This window comes from Gossypium raimondii, chromosome 11 (assembly GCF_025698545.1).
Source record: "Gossypium raimondii isolate GPD5lz chromosome 11, ASM2569854v1, whole genome shotgun sequence".
NCBI lineage: Eukaryota > Viridiplantae > Streptophyta > Magnoliopsida > Malvales > Malvaceae > Gossypium > Gossypium raimondii.
Genome location: NC_068575.1, coordinates 8,761,114 through 8,781,277, shown reverse-complemented (window position 1 = coordinate 8,781,277; position 20,164 = coordinate 8,761,114). Strand labels below are relative to the sequence as shown.

Here is a 20,164-nt window from a genome sequence, read left to right as displayed (position 1 = left end):
AATTCAGTCAAGAAATACTTCACCCAAAAAAAAGGGGGAGGCTAAGGCAAAAACTCACAAAAGAGAGCCTTGAGACCAAAAGGGTTTTGAGTCAAAAACCTAGGAAAGGGCAACTCAAATTTTGATTAAAGATAGGGCATGTGGTAGGTTTGTCCCCTCAGAAGTAACAAGAAGGAGAAACGTTGCATCTTGAAGCATCAACGAAGTACTCTAGATCTCCTAAACACATATCAGACTCAAAATGGTCTCCAAGAAGTTTGTGCAGAGAAGCTCATGCTACGATATTTTGGGCACCTAATTTCATCTTATTCACTTTGTATTTTGGCAACGTTTGTTATTTTGATTAATCTATTCATTGCGAGCTTTGCTCCCAATAAGTTTCAATCTTGTCCATTGTTACAACCTTTTTCAAGCATTTTTACATCGAAATAACAATTAATAAACTAACAATATTCAAGTAAAAGGATTTTTGCATATTGTTGTGAATGGTTTCTAATTAGTACTAGGACCTGAAACAGGACCACTAGTTAGAACTAACCAAATCTAAGTGTTAGAAATATTTGGGAACGAATGGTCTAAATTGTGATTACTTCTTTGAGTTTCCTATCAAAGATACCAGATCTAAACAAGAAGGCATGATAACACATAAATGATGGGACCTTGACAAACAATAAGCAATGTCAGCCTAAGCATTAAAAAGGGGATCATTCTCGAAAATGACATTCTGCATTCATACAAATATCATTCATATACATCTAGTTAGGAGCATTTGATTCATTTTAATTATAAAATCCTAATCGCTTGGCATAAATATAGGCCTATGAAGTAGATTCTACAGGTCATGTTCTCTAAAGAACGGTGTAACCGACCAACCACAAATCCTACACCCTTGAAGTTGCAGTGGGTCAGATTGAAATCACCATAGCAAATCTTATCTCCCTAAAGTTGCAGTAGAGCAGATTTAAGCTATAGATCCTACACCCCTAAAGTCGCAGTGGGACAGATTGAATCTATCATAGCGAATCTTATTTCCATGAAGTTGCAGTGGAGTAAATTAAAGCTACAAATCTTATCTCCCTAAAATTACAGTGGAACAGATTAAAGATACAAATTTTATCTCCTTGAAGTTGCAGTGGAGCAGATTAAAGCTACAAACCTTATCTTCCTAAAGTTGCAGAAGAGCATATTTAAGCTACAACAATAAATCTTATCTCCGTGAAGTTGCAGTGGAGCAGACTGAATCTACAAATCTTATCTCTTTGAAGTTGCAGTGGAGTAGATTGAAACAAACTTTATCTCCCTGAAGTTTCAATGGAACGGATTGAAGCTACAAACCTTATCTCCCTGAAGTTGCAGTGGAACGGATTGAAGCTACAAATCTTATCTCCTTGAAGTTGCAGTGGAGTAGATTGAAGCTACAAATCTTATCTTGCTAAAGTTGTAGCGGGTTAGAATGAGGCTACTTGAAAAAGAGAAGTACCAAAGAAGTCGAGATTTGGTAATACCAGACAAAATTTGACCTTCTTAAAGTCTTTACTCAATTATCGTTACACGACAATGAGCAAAGGGCAGCTGTAATAGCCCAATTTTGCCCAGCCCAAATTACAAACAAATAAATAAGTAAATAATAGCCCAAATACAAAAAAACCCAAGGCCCAAAATATATAACTTAACCCCAAACCTAAAACTCAATAATCCAGGCCCAAACTACCAACCCAAGCCCACAACCTAAAATTTTCAGAAAACTAAAGAAACCCTAGCCTCCAGCGCCACTCCCTTCCAAGCATGCCACTCGAGGCCCTTCGTCCAGAGGTCTGCCTTCTCTGCCACCATTTCACCAAAATGGCAAAGGCATGCTTCTCTCATCGTTGTTGACCCTCCACCGCCGCCTGCAAAAAGAAAACACAAGGACAGAAGTGCAACACGCAAAAAAAAAGCAGAAAAGAAAAAGAAAAATAATAGTCTAATGTAAGACGTTCGACTATAAAAACCATAAACACCATGTAATCTTTTTACAAAGCAATCAGATACAAAAAACAGAGAAATATACAAAAAAATAGCATCAAGTTTCAAAAAAGGTAGTTTTATTTTATTTTTTTGTGCGAAATAGAAATAAATTTATTTATTACCTGCACCGTACCTTTTTTTTTGTGCGAGGCCAAGCCCGCTATCTCCAATGAAAGACAATATCATCGAGGCTTCGTCAGACGAAAGAAACCGAAAGGTTTCTAAAAATCATCTTTAGGTTTTCGACGTTTTATTTCAAATCGGGACTAAAAGGGAGAAAATGGGCCAAGATGGGTAAAAAACAACTAAAAAATGGCAATTTTTTTTTTACTTCAACCACCGGAGGTGGCGATCGCCGTCGTCGATGACCGGTGGCCACAGCGGGGCAACGACCACCCCATGGCCGACCTAAGGAGGCCTTTAGAGAAAAAAGAAGAAGAAAGTGTTTTTTTTTTAAACTACAGCAGAATGATTTTTTAAACAATTTTTTTTACTTATATAACCCTATAAAACAACGTCGTTTTGGGCATAATTTTTAGACGCCAAAACGGCGTTGTTTCAAGACAACCCGATGACCCGACTCGGATGCCCCTAGGATTCGCATAATTTAGTCATGTTCATTTTAATTTTTTTTAATTCTCACCCCATAATTTAAATTCTTGTGCAATTTAGTCCCTTAACTCACTGTGAATCCCTTGGGGAGCGACACATGTCAATGTGATGGGGATAATTGCCATTTGACCCCTAAAGTTTTCTATCTTATTTAGATTTAATCCTTTATATTCTGTTTCTTTGTAATTTAGGCTCTAAATTTTGCTATATTTTCGATTTAATCTTTTATTTCCCTTTTCTTATTTATTTCGCAATTTATGCTTTATGTTTCGTTTAAATTCCAATTCAATCCTTCGTTTACTTAATTGCATCCTTTTACGAATTATTTTTATTTATTTATTTACCTCTGTTAACATTTATAATTCATATTATTTATATTTCTTTTATTGTGCATTTTACCCTCTCAATTAAACAATTTCTACTTTATCCTTGATTCATTACAACTATCATTTTGTTTTTTATTAAACATGACATTAATTAAATCATTATCGTCATTATTATTATTATTATCATCATCAATTTATTATTAAAGCTGTTTCATGACCATTTAATAATGGTATGTACTATTTTTTCTTATATTATTATTTTAAGATAGTCATTTCAAACTTTATCTATGTTTTATTTATTTATTATGTAGTTATTTTATTTTATTATTATTTCGTTCTTATTATTATTGTAACCATTATGCTTAGATATATTTATTCATTCCCGCATTATCCTCAATCGCATATCATATCAATTGATGCATTCGTTTTTACACAACTCGTGAGAAGAAATTAAAACCAAGGTGATATTTTTTATTTTGAAGATTAGATAAATTGTCCCCCTAAATTACGAGGTACGATTTTTCCTTGAACTAAAATAATTAAATATCCCTCCCCTTTTTCTAAAAAAAATAAAAAATAAAAATATTGTAAGAATTGGGCTATAATTAAACGGAGAGCGTCCTTATTTCCGAGAATTCGAGATTTTGTGCCCCGACTTACGAGACATGATTTTTTGTCTTGATCAACTCAAAATGAGAAAGCATTCTCATTAAAAATTCAATTTAGATCGGATTTCTTTCAATACCATCAAGTAACACGATGCAAAAAGGGATCGTATTTTAAATTCCCTTTGAATTTTCAATTTTCGACATCAAAACATCAAGTAATCAACTAGGTACCAATTTTGGGCGTTATGAGGGTGTTAATCCTTCCTCACACGTAACCGACTCTCGAACATATTTTCTTAGATTTTGTAGGTCAAAAATCATTGTTTCAGTAAACCTAACCTTTTATAATTAAATTTTGAGGTGATCCAATCACACCTAAATAAAAAGGATTGGTGGCGACTCCATTTTCATTTTTCAAAATAAAGTTGATTCCAAAAAGGTTTCGACATTAATGAAAGTGATTTGTTTGTGAATAAAAGAAAACATCTCTTTGGAGAAAGTGATTTGTTTGTTTCTTATTACCCATGATAGTATTATTGGTTTTTTTTACAACCTCCACTAGAGTAGACAATGAAGGTAGCGATAAGTTTTGTAGATAAAGTTGAAATTCTTCCAACATTCCTCAGAAGCACACTTTGATCAACTCTTTCTCATAATGATCTTCTTGTATATTTAAAACCTTTTTTCTAAAACATTGAATGTAATTCATCACGTCTTATATTGGCTTTTGATACTCTTTCCTTAAATCTATGAAAGTAACCTTCTCTGGAGTAGAGAAGAATTTCTCTCTAATCATACAACACATTTGACTCCACGACTCAACAGAACCAGGAGTAAGGTTGACATACTAGGTGTATATCTTCTCTGTCAAAGACTTAGAAAATTCTTTCAACTTCAGGTTACCTTCCAACCTAGGTACTTTAAGAATTTGCACAAACTTCATCACATGTTCACGGGCATCACTTGTTTTCCCATTGAATTGCTTGAACTTTGGACTAGTGTAGTCCTTAGGATATGGCTATGGAGCTACTCTAGTTGGGTATGGTAGCTTGAGATCAAACTCATAAAAGCTCAAGCTCTTATTCTTCTCCTCAAGTAACCTTTGAAGCTCCTCTTTAATGACATAACCCTAAGAAGTAGTCTCAAAAGCAACTATGGTAGAGGCACCAACAACACCAGTAGAAGCACCAGGAGTAGTGAGAGTAGCTTGAGCAATAGTGGCAAAAGGATTAGCAATGTTGGTGATTCTAAATGATTAAGGATTAATAGGCGTGTTGCCTCCGTTGTTGGTATTCATGTCTGGAAGAGTTATTCCATCAAAAGTATTTTCGCCTCCATTTATAGGTTGAACTTGTTATGTTGAAAAAGACACAAGCTTAGAAATAGTTTTCATCATTTGCTTATTGTTTTCCTTTAAAGTTTGCATTCTCTCTTGAGAAGCTTGAGTCATGTTCACTAGTTCTTAGGTGTAGGTAGGAACAAGAATGTCTTGATTTCTAGTATAGTTATCCATGTTTTTAGGTAAAAGATGTGTAGAAAATTTTCACCTAATGCAGCCACTCCTCTCCAGCGGAGTCACCAAAATGTAGAGAGTTCTTTGGTGGAAAGAGGAAGCATTGCAAACAAGTGAACGAGATGTACTAGAAGAAAGCGAAGAGATAAACTGGAGTAGATTTGGTAACATTGAGCACAACGGTAGATGGTGGTTGGAAAAATAGAGAAAAGGAAATGTGGCTGAAGATCAAGCTCAACAAAGAAATAAGTTGAGAGGATTTTAAAGAGAGCTTGGAGAGTTCAAGATGCTAAAATTCCAATAGTCTCCCTACTAGTTTTGAATTGATCCGATTTATAGTCTTAAGAATGGGAGTTACAAAGCTGACAGTTATTAGAAGTAATGAAAATAATTTTTAGTTACGATGACATTAATGGTTAAGAGGGGATAGTGAAGGGTTTTGTTGTGATGGTGATGAAGAATAGTGAAGAAGAGTTTATTATGTTTATGAAAAAAAAAGAGAAACACTTAATGTTACAAGAAAATGTTAAGAGGAAACCTCTAACTACTTTCATATTTAATCCACCAAGCCAAACTCTCCAGAACATCCAAAAAGTTAAGATAACCCAAGAACCCTATCATATCTCTGGGTTACTTTCACTTCTACTTTGGTGAAATAGTATCATGTGAAACACCTTTCGCAAGATGGAGGTTGTTCTTGAACATGTGTTATTCCGATTTGTTCAAAACATGGGTTGTTCTCAATATAATTGTTCCTAATGTAAAGATTGTTTTGAATAAAAGTTGTTATGTGGTGATACTTTCTTGGAAGAGCTTGTTCTAATTTATGACTTTTGGAAAAAAATTTGTTCTAAATAAAAGTTGTTTTGAACAATATTTGTTCTTGAAACGCCATTATTCTAAATAAGAGTTATTCTCAAATGACAACTATTGGATGTCAATTATTCTAAATTGAAGTCTTGTTCTGAATAGAGTTAATCTAGAATTATTCTCAAACAACATTTTCCGAACAACTACTTTAAATAATTATTGTTGTTTTGAAAGAGATAATAAGTGAAACAACCTTATTTATTATTCCAAGCTTGATAACACGATTTGATGGAACGGAAACTAAAACCAACTATCTACACTTTTATCCACTGGTGGACGCAATTAATTCTGTAGGATGGAATAACTTTAGAAGATGAATATTCTACCTTCCATTAAAACCAGTAAACTTGTGGATATGCACATCAAGGAAGAGTCAATGTGTCGCAAGTGAAATATGATCCGTCACACTTCTCTTCCGTTAAAATGAACGGAAGCACAGAAAATAACGTGTTTTTCAGTGATTCTCTCAAGTAGTATTAAATGACTGAAGAATAAGCAAATTTTAGATGTCCTTCGATGTTTCATATGGCAAATAAAGGAATAAATCCAGCCAAACCAAACTCTGTAGTACTCTTCACACTTCACAGGCCTAATTCCTATAAATACTTGGATGATTATAGCCCCAAAACAAGCCTAAACAAAACCATCAATATTGTCTTAATCTCTGCAATCTGCATGACAACTTCCAAAGGTGCTCTTCCACACTACGCCCCCAAGGCCCTACCAGGGTCAGCCAACCAATCAAACCTGCTTCCAACAGACACAGTCTTCGCCTTCCAAGCCATTATACCTTCATTCTCCAACAATGGAAAATGCGAAACGACTCACAAATACATCACCTTAGGTGTCATTGTACTATTTTCACTTGCTTGCTTCTTCTCATCTTTCACTGACAGCTTTGTGCGCAAGGATGGCAAGCTTTACTATGGTATTGCCACAATCAATGAACTTGGGTTTTCAACGATGAGGATGATGATGATCTCGACTTGGATAAAAACCAGGAAGAAGCTGAGAAAATGCTAAAGAAGTATAGACTCACTGCCATAGATTTTATGCATGCCTGTTGCTCCTTAACTTTGTTTTTAGTGCTTGCTTGTAGCAGCTTTAATGTTCAAGGTTGTTTCTTTCCTGAATAGGGGCCTAATGGTAATGCATCGAAGACAAATTTTCCATTAGCAGCTGGGATTTTGGCCAGTGGGTTGTTCATGCTTTTCCCAACTAAACGAAGAGGATTCGGTATGCTGACAAGCCCGATCATGGCAATAGAAACGAAGAGAAACAAACCCAGGAAATAGCTAACAAGGAGCCCCTGCCAAACCCTAAATGAGCCATTCACAAGGAAGAGATCTAAGACTAAGAGACTTGCAGATTGGAAATAAATTATCGTAATTATAATTACAAAGTCTCTATCTTTAAGTATCAGTTAGTACAGCATGGTTTAATGGATATTAAGTTAAACTTATTGCATGTATCTATTTATATTAATAGCATATTCTTGCATAAACGGTAAACCACATCAAACCATTTGTTCCACTTTTGACTCATAATGAATAACTAAAAGTTGCGAAGGAAATGGTTATTCGGTGCATTGCATAAAACATACATAGAATAAAGAGAAATTTACTTGAATAAGCTACTACATTCATAAAATATATTACATTCTTAAAAATAGGATTTAAATTCAAACCTAAAAGATAACACTGGTAAGAGAAATAGTTACGAATTCCAAAAAATATCCCTAGAATCCATCAATCCAAAATCTCATTCGGGTTTCTCAAATTTTGTTTTCATCTATAGAGGAGAAGAAAGCCCCACAGAGGAGAAGTGGTGGCCAAAATTTCATCTATATCTGACAGTGAAGATGGTAGATGGGGGTATTTTGATTTCTCAAATTTTCGACATGTTTTTTGTTTTCTCAAATTTTGTAGCAATGGCTTTGCTTCTGGATTCTTCCAAACAATCCTTTCTCCCAACCTTCCTTTACTCTTCCCCTAACTCTTTCTCTCTTGATCGATTCCATGATGCCAACAACTCTGCCTTCGCTGCTTCGCACGAATCTCTTGAAGCCAACAACCTACTCAATCTTGAGTTCCCTTTCAGCAAGTTCAACCTAGTTGAATTTCTCCATTACTTCCCATTCCTCGGTTCTTATTTTCTTTGGCAAGAACAATTTTTCTTCAAGGCTTGAACAAGGTGAGCTCATTTTAGGTGCTTTCCAAACATCTTTTGATCTAGATTGTTGATTATTGAATGGATGATTGGATGATTGAGATAAGGTAGTGGTGGTGTTTGAAGGTCAACAATGGTGAAGCCAAAGATGGTTATGGCGGAGGCATCGACGGCAAGATTCTTGGGATGGAGAAGAATAAGTATAAACATATTGGGCCATTTATATAAAAAGTAAATAAATATTGGGCCATATATTAAAAACGAAAAAAGAAGGACGAAAAAATAGCCACTGACTTTGCCTTGTCCTACGTGGCAAGTTAACTGGCCACGTCACCTATCCTATTAGGTCTGTAACGAAAAATGTTAATGAGTGTCTGATTTTTGCTTTTTGATAACGTTAGTAATTGTTTTGTTATTTTTCAAAAGTTGAGTGATTGAATTAAAACCTAAATGATTATTTTGTCAGTTACCCCAAAGTTGAGTGATTGTTGGTGTAATTTACCCAAAATAAAATGTTTTCTATTACGTGATTATTATATAATTAGTGATATTTTCTTTTGTATTTTATAGTTGGAGTGTAAAGAAAGCATTAAAAAAATTTATAACTAAGGTTTCTTCCATAGTTGTTTTATGGTTCATGAAGAGTAGTTCTTTTGGAGATTTATGACTCCCCCTTCTAACAATGTCATCTTTAAGATTTGAACTTATATTTTTCAAAATTACAATATACCTTACTACTGCACCAAAGCACAAATTAATAAGAAAGCATTTATTTTGCTTAAAACATGAGCATGCTCCATTAACATGTCTTATCAATTTTTAATTGGGATTTATGGAGAGATAAAGTTAAATACAAGAGTTGAATTTTTCCTTTTTACCCGTGTTTTGATTTCCTTATATAATTTTCCATTTGGTTATTTTTATTTTATTTTATTTTTAATTATCTCTTTTATTTTATTTTTAAAGAGATAATATTTATCTCTATTTTATTTATTTTAACTTTAGAAATCAATTTGCTATCTAGGTGGAAGAGGAATCAAAATATTTAGGAGTTACAGTTAATGATTCTAGTTGAAAGAAAATTAAAATTTTGATTATTTGGAGTAATTAAAATTTTCACTCATAAGTAGCAAAGCAAGTATTTAGTTGTGTAAAATGCCAGACATTGATGATGCATATGTGTGGAGTTACACAGTTGGTCACAATAGCAATTAACTTCACTCATAATCATTGTAGTTAGTGGAGTACTTAAAATAGTTCGTTTCTTTTTTCAATTAACATGCTCAGACCTAATCACCTTTATCATCCTAATCAACAAGCATATATCAAAGCAAGTTCTAGATGTGCATGTCACTTAATTAAAGAGATAAAACATAAAAATGTTGATTGGCTTAAAATCTCACAAAAGGTTGTTGTGCATTAAATCCTTAACATTCTCAATTCAAATAAATTATCATGTGGTAAATGAGAATTCAACTATTCATCCAAATATTTTAGGTTTAATATAACATTTGGTACTTAAATTAAACTTGATATTTATCTTAATTTGGTATTTAATTTTTTGTCTAATTTGGTACTGAACTTAACTCTTTTCTTAATCGGTACCTAATATTTTTTATTTGATTTAGTACTTTGAACTTGTCAAACGTTTTACAAATTACTCCAATAAACTAACAATATTTTTTATAAGGTAGCAAAAATAATCAATGCATGACTGACAATATTTATTTAATTATTTTATTAATTGAAAATAATGAATTTTTAAATTTGGATTTTAAAACTCTATTCTTCTTATTTAATATTAATTAGTTATGTATAGCTCAATACCTATTTTTTAACATGAATTTCCTCTAATACTAATAGTATTTTTGTAGCATAACAAAAAAAAACACCATTAGTGTTTTACATAATTTGTATAGGTACCGAATTGAACCTAAAAAAAAGCTTAGGTATCAAATTAGAAAACAATGCCAAGTTCGAGTACTAAAGCGGGCCCAAAAAAATTTAGGTACCAAATTAGGAAAAAGTGTTAAGTTCAGATTTCAAATTGGGCCAAAAACAATTTAAATATCAAATTAAACAATACCAAATTTAGGTATCAAATATTATATTAAGCCAATATTTTATTCATTAAATTGTTTTTATTTAAGGAGAAGTATAAAAGAAACTAGAAGTGAAAAGAAAAAGCTACAAACAAAACTATAACACCCTTTGGATTTTGAAAAAACAATTAATTCTAAAATAAATTAAAATTAAAATTTTGGGTTACCTCAAAAAAAAACACTTCATTAATGTCTTTGGCTAGAGATGGTTGTTCTGTGTGTTTCATTTATGTTATAGTCTTACAAAAGGGTTTCTGTTTCTCCTATAAATCTGTATTTCATACTGTTAAACAATAGTATAAAGATTGTTAAGATGGTGAGTTTGTTATCAAATCTGTTAAGTAGTTGTTTAGGAGTTGTTATTCTCATATGAGTATATAAACCTCATCAAAATGTTCATTCAAGGATAAGGAATAAAGATTAAAGAATTACACTATAGTTTATCTTTCTGTTCATACATATTTTGTGTAGTATCTAACATGGCATCAGAGCCTAGTCTTGGTATGTGCTTTCGCTTTCGCATTATGGCACCATCAGTCGATTCTAACTCTACTGATCCTACGAGTCCATCGTTTTCCAGTGCACGTCTGGTTCAATCTTTCTCTCGCCATGACACGGTGAAGCTAGGGGAAGGAAATTTTGTCCAATGGCAGCAACATATCCGGTTGATAATAGAGGGATATGAGCTACAAGGATTCTTTGAGAGTACGTTGCCTGCTCTACCTCGGTTCGTTGCATCTCCAGAAGGTCCACTCATTCCAAATCCAGATGCGTCTGTGTTTAATCAACAGGATAAGTTGTTAGCCTCTTGGCTCCTTTCTACAATTAGTTCATCTCTTTTGTCATGCTTTACTTCGGCTAAATCTGCATGCAAAATATGGAGCGCAGTGGATTGTCCTTTCGCTGCTTCAACTGGTGTGAAAGTTTCCCGTATTAAACATGATCTACACTCTACAAAAAAGGGCGATTTAACTATAAAAGAATATCTTACAAAAATATAAAATATTTGTGCGTTACTTGCAGCTTCTGGATCGGCAGTGTCAGAAGCTGAAAAGGTGGAAGTTGTTTTGGCTGGCCTCTCGTCGGACTTTGACGCAGTGTTGACCTTGGCCTCATTCTCGATGGAGTCTCTTCCTTTTCAGTGTTTAGTTGATGTTCTCATGGAGTTTGAAAGTCGACAGATGCGAGTGACACGTGAGGTTCCGATGTATCCTCATCTAGTTGAACCACCTTTGGTTGATGTGATGGTTGACTCAGTTCCGCAAGATGTGCGTGGAGAAAGTGCTACAGTAGGTTCGCATGGGCATGGTTTTCAGTTACGAGTGTAGTGTCAAATCTATGATAGATTCGGTCATTTGGTGCAGCGCTATTTCTATTGTTTCTATCGCACTTACGACGGCCCGAACGCTTCCACCACGACGCGAGTTTCTTCTTCTGCAAATAATGTTCAAGGGCTACAAGGTGGAGGCTTCTCTGCTCGTTCTGGTTCTTTTGGTGGTTCTGGATTTGGGAGTAATTTTTGGAGAGGCTGCACATAGTTTCAAAATCAGAATTGGTATCCGCCGCAAGCTAGGGATGTTTCTTCTTACTATCCTTACCCTAATGTAACCAAACATAGAATTGGGTTTGGGTCTGCCAGTGGCCCATCTGATTTTTATGGTGCTTATGCTACACGTGATGAGCAGGGTGAGCTGGGACGTGATTTGGGACAGCGTTGTGTTGGGCATGTTGGGCCTTCTGCTGTGACACATAGGCCGAGTCATGCAGGTGAGTTTTTTGGCCATCAGAGTAGGCCGTGTTTTGGGCCGAATGCAGGCTAATTTTTTGGGCTTGTTAGTGGAAAGAATAATGGGATGAATTTTGGGCCGAATACAGGTCAGTCTCTTGAGCCCGTTAGTGGATAGAATAATGGGTCGAACAGTAGGCAGGTCAATGCTAGCAAAAAATTTGGACTCAGTTCATTTGGGCCTTCACTTGTGCCTAATGATAATTATGTTTATCTTGAAGGCTATATGCCCAATAATGCTTTTGAAGTTCCGTGGCAGACTAAACCACGAGTATGTGTATTTGATTTTGATTCCTCACAGTCTGTTGAGCTACCTCGAATCCCTGATTTTCATGCGTCTAATTTTTCGGATGCCACACAGTATGATTCTAACTTTGGTAATACTAACTCATGTGTTCATGTGCCGATAGGAACCTCATCATGGTATCTAGATTTAGGGGTCACTCATCACGTATGTCAGAATATGTCTGATTTAAATGTCTCCACTCTATATATAGGTACTTATTCTCTTTTAAAGGGAAATAGGGCTCCCACTAAAATTTCGTCTATTGGGAATACTGCTCTACCAACAAAGAAGAAGTTATTACATCTTTCTAATGTTTTATGCATGCTAAGTATCCGAAAAAATCTTATGTCTGTTTCTCAATTTACTATTGACAGCAACGTGTTTTTTGAATTTCACCCCTCTTATTGTGTTAAGGATATCCAGACACAGGAAATTTTACTGCGGGGCCAAGTTCGTGATGGTCTCTATCAGTTTTCGGCCGGATCGTCTATTCTTTCTAATCTAATTTCTTTATTAACAACACTGGGATTCAAGATTGTCGATTGGATGATGATATCTTTTCACTGTGGCATAAAAGGCTTGGTCACCTTTCTTCCATGGTTGTTAAACTTGTACTTAACAAGTGTTGAATTGTTTCCAATAAAAAATGTCTTGATAATGTTTGTATTGCTTGTCAGAAAGGGAAATCACATAAGTTGCCCTTTTGTGGAATTGTTTGAATTGGTTGTCTCTGATTTGTGGGGACCAGCTTCTGTTGACTGTGGCGATAATCTGTATTATGTTTCGTTTATTGACATGTGTATTCGGTTTACCTGGGTTTATCTGATTAAACGTAAATATCAAGCAGTTGAATGCTTTCTTCAGTTTCAGAAGATGGTCAGCACTTAATTTGGGAAGACCATTAAGAAATTTCAAAGTGATTGGGATGGTAAGTTTCATGCTTTTGCTTCAGTTCTAGCTAGCCATGGGATTCTTCATCGTCTTTCCTGCCCTCATACTTCAGAACAAAATGGTGTTGCTGAGTGCAAACACAAGCACATTGTGGAAACTGGTCTTACACTTTTGTCCTAGGCTAATCTACATATGAATTATTGGGGCTATGCATTCTACAGTGCTGTGCATCTTATTAATCGATTGCCTACTTCGGTCTTGAAAGGTCAGTCTTCATATCAGAATCTTTATGGTCGTGAGCCTACGTATGATCCTTTAAGGGTGTTTAGTTGTTGTTACTTCCTGTATTTACATCCTTTTGTGTCACACAAACTGGATTTTCGCTCACAGCCATGTACGTTTCTGGGGTATAGCTCTCATTATAAGGGCTATCATTGTCTCACACCAGAGGGTAAGGTTGTTATTTCTTGTTATGTTGTGTTTGATGAATGTCAATTTCTTTTTCATTCATCTGCACTGCCCACTGTTCAGTCGTCTTCTAATTCTCCCACATATGTTCCTGTTGTTCAGACTTCTTCTATCCAGTCTACTGCCGAACCCAATAGCACCATTGTCCCGTCACCAACTATACCTCTGCCTCCTGATCCAGGTTGCAATTCTGATCGATCTGTTACAATTGAGTTACCAGATATGTGTCATCCTAGTGAGCCAATATCAGTTGGTTCACAGACTGAATGTGGGAATAATATAAGGGAGAATTGTCTTTCGAGTTTATCTACGAAAGCTAGTCCAATTGGTCAATCAAGTGTGTCTCCAATTATTCCTTCTTTTCTTGCAGGAAATACTCATACTATGGTTACTCGGTCTAAGGCAGGAATTTTTGAAGCCTAAAGCTTTGTCAGTTGACGTTGTAGATTTTGAGCCTTGATCTGTTGAGGAAGCTATTGCTCATATGGAATGAAAATTCGTAGTTCAAGCTAAATTTGATGCTTTAATGGCCAACTCTACCTGGGAGCTGGTTTCTCTGCCTCCTGGTCAAAAAGAAATTGGATGCAAATGGCTTTTCAAACTCAAAAAGAATCCTAATGGGTCGGTTAGTTGTCGAAAAGCATGGTTGGTTGCAAAGGGGTGCTCTCAGGTTCCTGGCTGTGACTTCAAAGAAACGTTTAGCCCAGTGGTCAAACCTGCTACTATCCGAGCCATTTTGTCTGTTGCTGTGACTAATGGTTGGAAACTTCGTTAAGTCGATGTAAACAATACCTTTTTAAATGGAGACCTGACTAATGAAGTGTTCATGCAACAACCTCTAGGATATGTTCAATATGGTCCAAATGGTGAGCCATTGGTGTGCTGCCTGACGATGGCTTTATACGGATTACGACAAGCTCCCCGTGCCTGGTTTGAAACATTGAAACAATTTCTTATCTCTATTGGGTGTATCTTGTCTAAAGCCGATGCCTACTTGTTTTTTAAATTTTCAACCACGTCCACTGTTTATATCTTGGTTTATGTGGATGATATTGTTATTACTGGCAGTTCGACTGATGAAATAAAATGTTTTGTTCAGCAACTACATAACAAGTTTTCTCTAAGGGATATGGGTGAGCTTTACTACTTTTTAAGGATTGAGGTCAGTCAGTCCTCCACTAGTAGTCTTCATTTATGTCAGCGTAAATACATTCAAGACCTTCTTGACAGGAGTTCTCTGGCTAATGCAAAGAGTGTTCATACGCCAATAGTTAATTTATTGACTTTGTCTAAAGATGACGGTAATAGGCTTGTTGATCCTATTGAATACAAAAGTCTAGTTGGTGCTCTTTAGTATGTGGTTCTAACTAGACCGGATATTACCTATGTTGTAAATCGTGTCTGTCAATTCATGCATGCACCTACTACGATTCATTTGATAGCCTTAAAACGTATCCATAGATATTTACATGGTACTATTACTCATGGGCTGGATTTTTGACGATCTGATAGACTATCTTTGGTTGGATATGCTGATGCCAACTGGGGTCTTGATTTTGATGATTACCGGCCTACGATAGGGTTTTGTGTCTACTTTGGTCATACACCTGTTTCATGGTGTTCTAAGAAAAAACAAGTTGTGTCTTGGTCAACGGCAGAGGCTGAGTATAGAAGTCTAGCTACAGCTTCTAGTGATATTGCATGGTTAGTATCTCTGTTACAAGAGTTACAAATTTGTTCTGTTGATCCTCCTACAGTTTGATGTGATAATTCAAGTGCGGTCGCTGTTACAGCTAGTCCAGTCTTACACTCCAAATTCAAACATATTGAACTTGACTTGTTTTTTGTCAGTGAAAAAGCAGCTAATGGGTCTCTTGTCGTCGGTGAAGTGCCAGCGTGTGATCAAATTGCCAATATTCTTACTAAACCATTATCTGTCTCTTTTTTTACTCGTTTTCGAAGTTTACTTCGGGTCATACCCGTTGAGAAGCTGGGTGAATGTTAAACAATAGTATAAAGATTGTTAAGATGGTTAGTTTGTTATCAAATCTGTTAAGTAGTTGGTTAGGAGCTGTTATTCTCATATGAGTATATAAACCTCATCAATATGTTCATTCAAGGATAAGGAATACAAATTAAAGAATTACACTATAGTTTATATTTTTGTTCAGACATATTTTGTGTAGTATCTAACACATACTAACGGGTAAGGGTTTAATGTCATTCATGGTGCCTGCAAATTTTGTAGTCCTTCAAAAGTGAGATTTGTTTTTTCAATAATCTCATTATAGATTCTGGTCGTATGTTTTTTTGACACAATGCATAGAACTACCCATAGCCCCTCCCCAACCTATAAATAGTGAGGATAATAAATTTCAACTCACTCAAACTCACATTTTTCTGCATTGAAAACAGTACTATGCCAATTGAACTGAGACTAAATTAGCAAAAATGAGATTTGTATGAAGTGTTACTTTCAACTCATCATCAAATTCTTTTCTAGTTAGAAGAGTTAATAACAGCCACAACAAAAATATAAGATTCATCACTAAAATATCTTATAGCAACATAAATATTGAATTTAATTATCTTATCTCAAATTTCATAATAAATATACTGTCATACCTATCAATTTTTGCTCTACATATTCTAAGAAAATGTTTTCCTAATAATTTTTTTTCTTGAATTAGGATAATAATTATTTTTATATCAAGTACTAAAATAAATAAAAAAGACCATGCCATTTTTTTTTTCTTTTTGGTAGACAAAAGGTAGCTAGAAGTAAACTAGCCAGAAAGAAAACCAATTATTGCAGCATACTAGAGGTGTTCATGGGCCGGGCGGCCCGGCCCGGCCCGACGGCCCTCCCGAAATATGGGAGGGTTTGGGTAAAAATATAGGCCCGAAATATGGGCTTGGGCAAAAAAATAGGCCCGTTTAAAATATGGGCCGGGCCTCGGGCACCACTTTTTTGGCCCGGGCCCGGCCCGGTTATAATTAATATATTTTTTTTATTTTTTATTTCATTTACAATATTAGATACCTTACCTGCTTACCTTTCCCATTTCCCCCACCCGTTCAAACTTCAAAATCCCTAACCCCTTCCCTTCCCTCCTCCTTTTTTTCCCCAAATCAAAAACCCCACCTCCACCTCCACCGATCAACCATCCCACCTCCGGCGTACGGTCCTCGACGACTCCACCTCCAGGCTCCAGTTCCACGACGCTAGCGTTGTTGTTGTTCTCTACTTCTCTTCACTTCGATTCTTCTGCAACTTATGAAGGTATTATTTTTTATGCTTTATGTTTTATGCTGTCCAAAGATTTGTTTTGTTTTTGCTTCCTTGTAGTCGCATGACCTGTAGGATTATTTGGTGAACAAAAGAAGATGATATCCATATTAAATATTACAGCTCTAATTCAAGGATCCACCGTAAATTGTTGCAAAAGGAAAATATGATCTGATATCCTTTTTATTTTTTCCCTTTTGATCATATTAAAAGATTAGTTCGCTTTTGGGAAACTAAATTAGGAAAATGGTGCAGATGTAACAAAAAGTATGATGACGATAGGCACAACTAAATTGTGAAAAGTACACTACTTTGGTTCTGTAACACCTAATCTTTTAGCGTAATTCTAATTTCTTTCTATGAAAAATTAGTTTCACGTTTTGTGATATTTTGTTTTATGTCTAATTTATTTGCTTTTATAAGAACCAAATGACTAATCTTCTCTGAGAGTACATGTCTAATTCTTTTTTTTTTTTTGCTTTGTTTTATTGCAGAAACAATCGACATTGAAATAGAATTTGGCTTACCTTAGCTTCCTTTCCCGTAAGCTTTCATTTACATTTTCTTTTTACAATTTAGTTTAATTTGATTTTCCTTTATTTTACTTTGTACAACATTTTGCAGATTAGCAGATTTCCCCATAAGCTAAACTTGCTTATCTAGTATCTACTAGTAGGAAAATAATGGGATTGAGAAATACAGATACTTCTATTTAAGATTTTGGATTGGATTTATGCAGTTTGAATTTCATTAATTTCTTTTTTGGTACATATGTAATTTAGCTTATAGAATAAGTATGACTATCTCAATTGTTTAAAGCATAAAGGATGTTTTCTAGTTTAGGTTTATATTATATATTTAATAATTTGCCTATTGTTTATATATAAATTTGAAATCTAATAAATGTTTTTGTTCCATTCAATTCTTATTCCTTTTTATTTGCATTTTAATTTTGTTTGTGTTTTCCTCTACATAACGGTAACGAACTTTCAAAGTTAAACTATTTTATCTAGTTTTCATTTGTAGACCATGATATTTTTAAAATTATTTCAAAATTTCTTTATACAAGTTAATTTTAAAGATAACGATGGTAGCTTAAAATTGTTTCAAATGTTAGATGAATTTTATTAAAAAATATTTAATAACAAATTATATATTTATAATTTTAAAAGATTAAATTAATTTTTATTATTTTAAAGAGTTCAAACTTCAAAGTACAATTTTATTATTTACAACAAATTAAAGAGTTATTAATTTAAAATTCTATATATTTATAACAAATTAATATAACAGTAAGTTAATATAATGACAAGTTAATTAAAGAGTTCAAAGTGTTTTTTTGTTGATATAACAGCAAGTTAATTAGTATTTAGTAGTTTAAACAGTTACTAAATTAAAATTCTATATATTATAAAAGTATGCATCTAATCTAAGTGGATGAGTAGTTTTTTTGGTTACTATAACAAACAAATTAATTAGTAGTTTAAAGAGTTATTAATTTAAAATTCTATTATAAAAGTAAGCATTTAAAGAGTTCAAACTTCAAAGTATGCATCTAAGCTACATCATCCTATTTGTTTTAACCTATTTGTATATTTAATAAAATATTTGTATATATATTCAAGAACCGATTTATAAATAAGATTATTTTTGGATTTGGGACTTCAATTTTTATGACTATGGCTAGTTCGAACACTCCTATACGTGTGGACGATGGGTTTAATGAGTACGAAAGTGTGTCAAACGTCAAAAGTCTACCACTTCAAAGGTGTGGGATGAAATGACAAAGCTTGAATGCGAGAACAAAATGAATTGAAGGCACAATGTAATCACCGTAAGACTATCTTCTCGCTAAGTCTTCTAGTGGAACCTCTCATTTAAGACGTCATCTAAATAGTTGTTTGAAAAAGTTAATAAGGACATCACTCAATACACCATAGCCACTCACCATCACCGAAGGTGTTCCATCTATAAAAACTACAAGTTTGATGCTGATGAGTGTCGTAAAGCTATTTCTACTTTTCTTGTTTGTGGCAAGCATTCATTTAGGACAGTTGAAGAACCGGGATTTAGATACATGATGAGAATTGCTAGTCCTAATTTTAAAAATATAAGTAGATATACAGCTGCTAGGGATGTCCTAATGTATTATGCAAAAGAGAGAGATCTTGTTAAAGAAGAGTTGGCTAAAGCACCTGGTTTTATTTGTCTAACTTCTGATAATTGGAATTCGGAGCATACTAATGATGAATATATTTGCGTTACTGCTCATTGGGTTGACAAAGATTGGAAGCTACAAAAGAGAATCATAAGGTTTAGAGCTTTATTTCCTCCGTATGATGGTTTGAACATAGCGGATGAACTTGTTTTATGTTTATCTCAATGGGGCATAGATAAGAAAATTTTTAGCATCACTTTAGATAATGCTTCTTATAATGATGTTATGGTTTCTTGTCTTAAAAATCATTTTCGTGCAAACCGAGCTATTTTGTGTGATGGTGCTTTTTTTCAAGTTAGATGTTGTGCACATATATTGAATCTTATAGTTAAAGCTGGTTTGGAACTTGCTGATGATGTTGTTGGTAAGATTCGAAATGGAATTAGGTACATAAGAAAGTCGGGAATTCGTAGGAAAAGATTTTATGATGTGGCCGACAAAAGTTTTCATTTGAATGTGACCAAAAAGTTGCGTCAAGATGTGTGTGTGAGATGGAATTCTACTTATTTGATGCTTGAATCTTCTCTTTACTATAAAGATGTGCTAGATTATTGGGGCCAACGGGATAAAGATTATCAATTTTTTGCACTTTCTAACGAGGAGTGGAGAAATGTTGCTATTCTTTGCAAATTTTTGAAAGTCTTTTATGATGTGACTTGTGTTTTTTCTGGTTCTAATTATCCAACGGCTAATCTTTATTTTAGAGGAGTTTGGAAGGTTCACAAGGTCTTGCTTGACACAGTTAAAGGTCCTTATTCGTTTTTAACTCCAATGGTTAAGCAAATGCAAGAGAAATTTAATAAGTATTAGGCTGAGTATTCGTTGATGTTGTCATGTGCTGCAATTTTAGATCCTCGTTACAAGTTGAATTATGTGCAGTATTGCTTTACTACAATCTATGGTGACCATGCTTCAGATTTTGTTGAGACCATTCTTAGCAATCTTAGACTCTTGTTTGATGAGTATGTTAAGAAATCCAAATCCACGTCTTCCTCTTTGGCTGGGAGTTCTAATGTTTC

General features: G+C 34.4%; 1 long non-coding RNA gene across 1 annotated transcript; it reads left to right on the top strand.

Annotated features, from left to right (window-relative positions):
• Positions 1 to 6,469: 6,469 nt before the first annotated feature.
• Positions 6,470 to 7,382, top strand: LOC105801254 (uncharacterized). Its single transcript, XR_008191320.1, has 2 exons — positions 6,470 to 6,963; positions 7,073 to 7,382. It is a non-coding gene; the product is annotated as an uncharacterized LOC105801254 (long non-coding RNA).
• Positions 7,383 to 20,164: the final 12,782 nt, after the last annotated feature.